This window comes from Vitis riparia, chromosome 15, assembly GCF_004353265.1.
Source record: "Vitis riparia cultivar Riparia Gloire de Montpellier isolate 1030 chromosome 15, EGFV_Vit.rip_1.0, whole genome shotgun sequence".
Taxonomy (NCBI): domain Eukaryota; kingdom Viridiplantae; phylum Streptophyta; class Magnoliopsida; order Vitales; family Vitaceae; genus Vitis; species Vitis riparia.
In genome coordinates this window covers 11,834,229-11,843,796 of record NC_048445.1, presented here as the reverse complement: position 1 = coordinate 11,843,796, position 9,568 = coordinate 11,834,229, and the positions used below count along the sequence as shown (strand labels likewise).

At 37.5% G+C, this 9,568-nt stretch overlaps 1 long non-coding RNA gene across 1 annotated transcript; it reads right to left on the bottom strand.

Annotated features, from left to right (window-relative positions):
- Positions 1–461: 461 nt before the first annotated feature.
- On the bottom strand, positions 462–1,931 carry LOC117932774. The gene is made up of 4 exons (XR_004654223.1): positions 1,368–1,931; positions 1,115–1,207; positions 924–1,031; positions 462–822 (listed from the first exon to the last, which is right to left on the bottom strand). It is a non-coding gene; the product is annotated as an uncharacterized LOC117932774 (long non-coding RNA).
- Positions 1,932–9,568: the final 7,637 nt, after the last annotated feature.

Genomic DNA, 9,568 nt, shown 5'->3' with positions numbered 1-9,568 from the left:
AAACAAACCCATTTTAGACCTGTATATGCAATTAAAACAATTTCAATATATTACAATCAATTATCCCAAGCTAGTTAAAAACTTATATATCAATAAGTCATTAAATAAAAAAAAACATAATATAAAAAAAAAAAAAAACCAAACAAACAAATAACAAAGAGATTCAAATTTAGTTTCATATTCTAACATAATATAACAAATCAACCAACCAAACATCACATAATAGTCATAGAAAACAAAAAAAGTTAGGAGAATCTATCATATAAATAAGTAGCATAATCTTCAAAAAAGTTAAGAGAATCTATCATATAAAGATATAGCAAAATCTTCAAATTTCTACTGCTTTTGCTGAAATTGTTGCATCATTTGCATCATCTGTTCATGAATTTGTGCTTGCATTTTTCTTTGCATTTCCATCATTTTTTCTTCAAACTCTTCTTTCACTTCTTCTCGTGTCTTCCTTTGAACTTCTATCAACCTCTCTTCAAATGTTTCTTTCACATGTGAGAGTTTCTCTTTCACATTTGAGAGTTCTTCAGTTGCAGTTGTAAACTTTTGTTCTGCAGCTATTAGCATCTCTTGGGCGTTTTCAATTTGTGTTGAAAGAATAACTCCTGATCGCCTTCTACTAGTAGAACCAAAGATTGAGGTAGGAGTAGGACCAAATCCATACCCTCGAACACGACCATGTCTCTCTAGACCCATGACTTGAGTATATATCTCATCTACATATGTAGATGCTACAGATGTAGATGCTCCAGATGATGCAGAAGTAGAAGAAGATGTCCCCTCAGGTTGGGATAGTAATTGCTGAAATTAATCCTGGAATTATAAAATAAAATAAAAATTGTTAAACTTTTAAAATAATTTAGTATGTGGCTATGATTGAAATACAAGTATATAAAATTTATTTACTTCATTACCATAATCTCCTTAGAATGATCATCAACAGGCGTCCCATCTTTTCTTGTGTGTGTTAGGGCAAACATCTCAATTCTATTAGGCTCACTTCGATCCTCCTTCTTTTGTGTCTATTCTTACAAGTAAAACAATTGAATTATTTATGATAAATTATTTATGTACAAACAAATCATATTAATAATAAATTTTCAACCTATTCATATCGAATTTGAGCATAACTTTTTGATCCCGATGTATGCTTTATCACTTGCTTTGCCCTATTTGCCTTGTTTTTTTATGAGATATCCTACATCAATTAAAAAATTAGCAAGTCACCTATATAGGTAATAGAAACATAATAAAAGTTATATACATGAAGTATTAGGTTAGATATAACTAATAAATATAAATTTATGTGGATATGAGTATCATAAGATACATTATCAAGAAAATATCATTATCTTTACCTTGGCTTCAGGTGTACCCCAAAAGTGGATGAGCCACCTCCAATCATCATCTGATAAGTGTGGAGGTCGATGACACAATCTCTCCTCATCTGTATTATAAGGGTTATAATACTTGGCCTTCATTTTATTTCTATAGCTTCTAAACAAATTTCCACAACATTGAAGAATGTAGCTCTTACATGTTTCTTCTAGTTCATATTTTTCTTGTATTGCATTAAAATGTCATGTATAAATAAGAGGTATCATTTTTAAACAATAACATTACAATTTAGATTGAATAATAACTAGCATATACCAATACTAAGGCCCAAATCTTTTCCTTTACATCTTCACTAACATGATTCCAATCTTGAACTTGGATGGGCACATTGTGTTGAGATCGCACCAATGTTTCCATATAGCTTGACAATCTTTCCCATTTTCCATCATAAACAACTTGCCCTTTGGTATTGAATCTTGTAGTTTTTTTTTCCCCGGGTTTCATACTAAGTAAATCTAAGTTACGCGTTGGGCCACTGTGGACCCGCATTTTTCATGTGCGTCCCCACTCGATCGGCGAGACTCGCTTTTTATTTTATTTGTGAAAAATTAATTTTTAGAAAAATTGGAGTCGCCACTTATTTTATTTTTATTTTAAAGGGAAAATAAAACAAGAAAGAAAAACCCTAAAATGTGACTCCATAATTTTTTGAAAAAAAAGGCATGTCTTTGAAAAACCCGAGTCTTGGTCCGGGGATCAGGTTACTTATTGGAAAGGTACCTCTAAGAGGTAGCACCCCTCTAAGCCCTAAAAAGGTCTCTACTAACAAAGTTAAGGGAAGTGTGGCCATTAATAAGTTAATTATGGATACCTAAGTAGGCTAGGTGATTTCGAATATTGCATGCCTAACAAGAAAACCAATCATAAGAGGGAGTCAAAGTGCGTACCTGAACGACTTCTCAAGCGCTATCATAAAACATAAGAGTTAGTGTAGAAATCTATCACACAACATATGTCTTATCCGGGCAAATCTAATATATATTTAAACACCCAAGAATCACATCATGCATGGATGTAGTCACCAATAGCATACGCGTCCATAGAATCTTCAAAAAAAGATGAGAAGGAGCGTACCTGGATAGCAAGCTAAAGCGCCTTTATGGGAAGCAAGGTTAGCCCAATAACAAATATAAAGCAAATTCAAGCATATCTCCAAGAGGAATCAAAATCAATTAAATACCAAACAACCATCTTTAAAATCAATATTAGTGAAGATATCAAGAATGTAGGACCCCCCACCAAAGTCCATATTACTTTTGCACGAATTGATTCAATGAATTCCATTGTTTGGAATCATGAAGTTTGTTCATGCTTATTGAAAATCAAGAAAATCAGTTGAAAATCAAATAAAATAGTGAAAACGCGTGCCGGAAGGAAAGTGGCAGCAAAAGGGTGTTGAAATCTGGATTTTGTACTTAGAAGCTTCTAAGGAACCTTAGAGAAAACCAAATTCATTTTTTTGATAGGAAAAGGTTTTGAAATCCGGCTTTAAGATGTATAAAATCATAAATCATAAAAAAAGAAGAAGAAGAAACAATAGGAGGAGTACGATGTGAGGCAAAATGACCACGTTGGAGCGAGGTCAGGGGTTATGACCAAGTTTGCACTGTTGGTGATTGCAGGCACTGTTGTCATTTTCTCTGGATTTTTTCCTTCTGCTCTCTCGTATGCATTTAAGTACCTTACATCACTGCATTCCTGGACCTTTTCTAATTCCTTGAAATCCCCCTACATTCAGATACAGCGTCAACATTGTTAGAGCAAGTGTCGGCATCTTCTATGACCTCCTCATTAGTTTCTTCTGATATTTCAGATACAGAGCTGAGACATCCACTTTCTTTTCACCACTCTGTTTCTGTAGCATCTCTACTTCCATTGCTCTTGTGATGGGAAATCTTTCAGAGTCTTTGCTGAAACCTTCTACCACCTGTAGGTTTATAGTTTTAGTCTGCACTTCAGAATCTGTCGTTCTAGGATTTTCAGCGAGTATTGTCTCAGAATGCTGTTCCTATTTAACCGATTCAACTTCAATGGATACGGCTGGAAACTCTCTGATGTCTCTCTCTTTCTCTATGATCAGTTCTTTGTTGTTTTCATACTCTTCTGCAGGTTTCTCAGCTCCCTCAGGAACCCCTACTGGCAGCTTCGTGATTCTGTCACTTTCTATTGGAGAATTTGAGCGTTTCATTGCAGACGCGTTTCTTTGATGCTCTAACCGTGATACTTCATCTAGAGTAATGCATTCTTCTTTTAATGGTTCGTTTGGATCGATTTGCTGCATATTCTCATTAAGCAGCATCAATCCAGAAATTTCAAATACCCTAAGCTCTTTCTGTTGCAAGCATGTTTCTTCTACTGCCTTTGTAGCAAAAGAATCTTCGAAATTCTCACATAGACTTTGAGGCTTCCCTTCCTTGTGAGGCTTCTCTTCTTGCACTTTGTTTCCATCAAGTAAAGTTACAGACAGAGCAACGTCATTTTCGCCAAGAAGTTCAACTGTTTCTAGTACCATCGCTCTAGATTCCAGGCTTATAATCAAGTATGCACGATACTCATCATCCTTAGTAACCATCTTGGTAGAATCAGCATTATGACCACGTGTGTTTTGTGACATACTGTCCAAATTCTTTTGTAACCAGGTAGTTCAACCTCAGTGATCATTTCTGGACGAATTGATTGCTGCAGAATAGAGAGCACCATTCTTTCCATGACCCGAAAACACATCAGTTCATAATTACTTTGTATAACAATGCCAGTTGCTTTTAGGTCAGCATTAATTCAAAGACCATAGGCGAAGTCTTTCAACGGACCAACATTGATGAGTGAATCACTCACTGAAAGTGCAAATGTCTTCTGTGATGTTTTTGTAAATTGCTGAAATGGAATTCTGCATTCTGGCATCAGTGATCCTGGTTTTGACTTTAATCGGCCTTGTAACAAGTGCTTTCTGTTTAGGTGATGAGCGAAAGCAGATAACAGATGCACAACCAATGTCTTTGACATCTTCCTTTAGAGCAAAATTGAATAACTTCTCGTCAATGATCAAAGCCAATGCCTTGGAGTCTTCACTTGCTATGTTAAGCAGTGCCTCACCCTCACTTATCTGTTGAATGACCTTCGCTTTTGCTATCTTGTCAACAGCAGATTTATCCCTTACTTTCTCCAGTGCTTTAATTCCTGGAGTTCCTGAATTTATTATCACTTACTTCATTCCTTGTCTAAGCAAGCTATAGGCATACCCAACGTTTATTGTAGTCTCCATCTTATCTCCGGTCAGAAACCGCAATTTTATTCCAGCTTGCGCAAGCTTGTTAATGCAGTGATCTCTACAGCTTGCGCAATTTTTTCTTTAACACATTGTTCTCTGGACTCAAATACTGCTTCAGAAGCTCCTTTGATTTCTTCAGCTTCATCTACTTGTGGCTTTTCCACCATTCTGCCCTTCTCGTCTCTGTACTCACATGCAATAGTCGGAAGTTTAGACACCCCTTCAGAGGTTGCTTCAAGCTTAATTTTGTCAACTTCTTCACCCCGAAACTCTGTTCGATTCTGCCCTGTTTGTAGATTCTGGTGCCTTAACATAAGGTTATTTGAATTCAATTGTTGATATCTACTGCAACTCTTTGAGAACTGAGGCCTCAGAATTACTTGTGCATGGTTTTTTATCAAATGATACTTGCAAAGAATCACTGCCAGGCCTTACCACAGAATCTAATTGCTGTACTAAAATTATTCAGGTTGAAATTTATAGCTTCTCCATTGTCAATGTACCTGCTATCTAAGAAGATAGCAAGGTGCTCTATTGCAAGAACACAGCTGGCTGATTGTTCCGTGAAGCACTCGTTATCTGATCCAAGCACTCGTTCAGCATCTCCAGAAACACTTTACCCTTCTTTGACGTTCTTGAAGTGTGTCTCCCAAGCATACAACTTCAGGATTTTTATGTTTAGAAGTGATTCTGTAATAGCCTTCAGCTTCCATAACCAGGATTTTATCGACTTCGAAGAGAAACTCCACTTGATGAGCCACCAGAATTATAGTTTTATGAGCAAAAGCAACTATGACTTTTTCATTGAGAGGAATTGCAGCTGTATGTGCATCCACTGCACTGGAAGGATCATCCGGGAGGTAGATATTGGCATCATTATAGACGGCTTGCGCAAGTTGAATCCTCTGGTTCTGTCCTCCACTGATATTAAGCCCTCTCTGACCGATTTCTGTTTCATCACCATGATCAAAACTGTTTATGTCCTTATTTAAGTCACATGCTCTATAAAAGAAAGGCTTTCTTTTCTTCGTTAAATTCTGTAGGCAGCCTATCGGATAGATCAGAAGTGAACTGGCTCTCCGGGTGGTCTTACCCTGTTGGAAAATATGCCATTCAACCACCAAAGCTTTAGTTGTGAAGACGTATCCCTGGCAATATGATACTATAAACAACAGGTATTCCGCAAGATACAAGAAGCAAACTGGTGACAAAGTCAAATTCTTTCCTCCGCTTGGCATGGTAAGTATCTTCCAGGGTCATACGAAAAGCTAGAAATCTTTTCATATAAAGTAATTAATGTCACTTGAAACAGTAGAATACATTGGAAGTTCCAACTCCTCAGTCATGTCAGCAAGATTCAATTCAGAAATATGCACACACCTTGATAAGTCTGATTTCCGAGGCACAAAGTAGCAGCTGGAATTTTCGATATTGGCAACATGTATCTTTCTTTAAATATAAGTGATTGGGAATAACCATAAAATTTAGCTGTTCAATTACCATACAAAAATGTCTTGGAGATCTCTGTTCACGTGTCTTTTGTAGAAAATTAAGTATCAACAAGTAACATGCATTATGGTTCCAAGGTTCTCTATGTAACCATTTCTGCAGTTGTGGTATTGCCTCTGGCACAATTTCGTTCTCTTGAAAGCCCACATGATCTAGTAATTCTGAGCAAAGGATAACATGGGTTCTTGCTCTGAACAAAAGACTACATCTTTCATAACCAGTACGAAATCAGCAACAGGTAAGAACTCTACTTGATGTGCAACATAAATCACTACCTTCGAACCCAAGAGACACAGCAAATATTCTTTAAAGAAATTGGTTCCTGCGCGAGCATCCACAGCACTATAACTGTCTGATCACCAAATGAGAGAACCTCCAGATTCTTTTTCAAGGAATATGCATCAAGAACCCTTTCATACCTTTCTCTGTTCATCTTCTTATTAAACAAGATGTTCTCTTCTATTTCACCATTCTGTATCTAAGGAGATTGAGTAACATAGGCCTTTGTTCCATTTCCAATTGAGTCTCATATTGGATTCTTGAATAATATCACTGGGAGCACAACAATATCCTCGAGACATTCTCATCTTATGGCCAGCTGCGCTAAAAGTTATGAAGATAGGTTCCTGTGCTCTGAAACCCGAATTTCTAAAGTGCCAATCCTATATATAGCAGAAACAGTGAAACTAGAAGTGTCATGATCCGCAACATCAAAATCATGCAGGATGAACTACTGCAATGAAGCAATCTTGCTGACCTGTTTCTCATTTTGACTCACATTACCATTCCCTCTACCATTGGTATTGAAAATTGAGCGTGTAATCTTTACAAAGGCAGTAGATGACACACTGGAAAAATGATCATAGTCAGAAAGGTAAGCTTCCACCTCTTTAAAACCTGTCTCCCCAACCGTCAATGAATGTTTCAGACCTGGTTTCTCAAGGATCTCCCTTGGTACATCCAAGGCAGGGATACCTTTTTGTGGAAAGTATACACAAACCTTTGATGATGCTTCGTTTAATTTATTGGCTATAAAGCCAACGAATTTCCTATTTTCATCCACCGTAATTCAAATAAGAGACACTTGCTCAACGTGTACATGAATATTTCGGTTCAGTAAATGAGAAAGTATGATAATCTTGGCTTCAGAATTTACCATATCCAATGCTACCACATCCACAACTAAAGGGATCTTCTTCTCTATCACGGCGTTAAAACAGAACCGTCACAGGCCATGACACTTCCAACTACATAATCTGCAACCCCTTGTTGTTGTGATGCCCAAAACTCCCTGTATAAATCCCCCATCTGACAAGATCCTCCACTATTTCAATTAGGTTCTTCAGAATATCACCATAAAACTGATCATCAAATTGAGAAGCTAGAACATGTGCAGATCCCCTATGTGCTAAGTATTGGAGCAGTGTGCTGCTATTACGTGGGTGCAGCATATTGCTGGATCATCAAAGTTCCACGGAGTGAGAATGAAAGGAAGTGGAGGAAGCTTTAGCATTGCGGTTCCTTGTGACTAGTGGAATTATAATGCGTAATCATCAGGAAAACTTAATCAGGCTGCAGCTAATTCATTCAAAGCTTTGATATCTCCGAAACTTTCTAAAATGATGAAAGATCAATTATCCTCGAACCACAAGTTTAAAAGCAAAGTTGGAGAATGTTACTTTCTGAAGCAACAGGCACGGAGAAACACCCGTAAAGAGACAATAGCTGTTCTTTAGTAGAAGATATGGATGCCAAATTTGAGCTGCTTGTCAACAAGTTCTGGAAAGAAGTCAATCCAAACTGAAGGTTCTTAACCAGTTCAGAGTTCTCATCGGTTGTTACTTTCCCATCAAAGACTACAAGGGAATCATCAGAAATATTCCGTACAGAGACTGATTTATCTGTTGTATCAGTTTGAACCTCAGTTGTATTGAAGGGTGAGCCATGAAGATTAAGTATGTCCTGGTCATCCAAAACTGCAACATCTTGATTGTGAATTAAAACAGAAATAAAACCAAGAAAGGCAATACAGAATGCTTCTGGTTCATCCAAAACTGCAACATCTTGATTGTGAATTAAAACAGAAATAAAACCAAGAAAGGCAATACAGAATGCTTCTGGTTCACTGATCTCGAAGTCTGGTTGATCATTATAGGCTCTCAAGCACGCATTACCGACATAAGGTTCTTTCAATAACGCTCTATATACAAAGGAATTTGAATCTTTCACTTCATATGAACCATCTGGGACAGTTTGATTGACATCTTGCGTCATCGAAAATATTGGGCAGTGGAGTCCATGTCAAAGGAACCTATGTTTCTGGGAAGACCTCTTTCTGGGGGATTTTGGGTGAGGAGTTTTATCAAACAATCTGGGTACATGAACCATTGAATTGAATTTACAATACCGATTCATTAAAGAATTAACTATCCGAAGTCGGTGATCCCTCTCCATATAATGATAAGATCAGCAGAGAATAGCAACAAGGCTGCTTCCATGAGGATCATCAGTTGCAGTATGAACTCCCATTTTCTAACAGAAACAAAAAAAATCGAACTCTCAGAATTTCTCCCCTGTTTTTCCTTCACAGGCTCTGTTGTTTTCTATAAAAGTCAGTGCAACAAGAGCAGGCGAGTGGCGTAAGCTGTCCTTCAACCGTGAAGAAACAATGGTATTGCTCCCCTCAGCAGTAGCACCAATAATCGTCCCATCATTAGGTTGATGAATATAAAGAGACAAATCCTAATGCATAATCTGCGAATTCTGGGCAGTCTTGCCTCCAATCGCTCCCTCTTTCTGCTCTTCTCTACGCTTTTCTTCAAGATCTCTCCAAAGAGAACCCCCAAAGACAATCTCCGAATTTTCCCCAAAAAAATTCCCATCGAAAGCCATGAAAAAATCTTTCCTTTCTCCCCCCTGTTCTCAGTGCGTGCTGCCAGTCCCCTCTTTTCTCCCCTGTTTCCCGAGGTTGATAGTGTGGGATAGATCCGAATTTCAATGGTGCATATTCCAGATTTCTGTAGTTCACTCGAAGATCCTCGGAATCAACTATCCAATATTTGAGTGAGATTGTTGCATACTTCATCTCGTATTGACACTTCCCGTCATTCCTCAATGTACTCCCAGATACAAAAGCAAGGGTTCGAACACCGCGCGGGAAAAGAATATAGATAAAAATAAAAATAAAAATAAATTGAAGTAAAACTTGGAGAAGGAAGTGGCAGAAGGTGTTGATCAGTAAACATGGATAGCCCCCACTTCAGATATTAATCCATGGGCTAAAAACAGAGGGAAAAATGAAAAATATGATTTAAATGAAGAACAGAATATGATCACATTCTGGCATGGAGTTATATGCTTCCGAAGACATCAATGACATCCAAA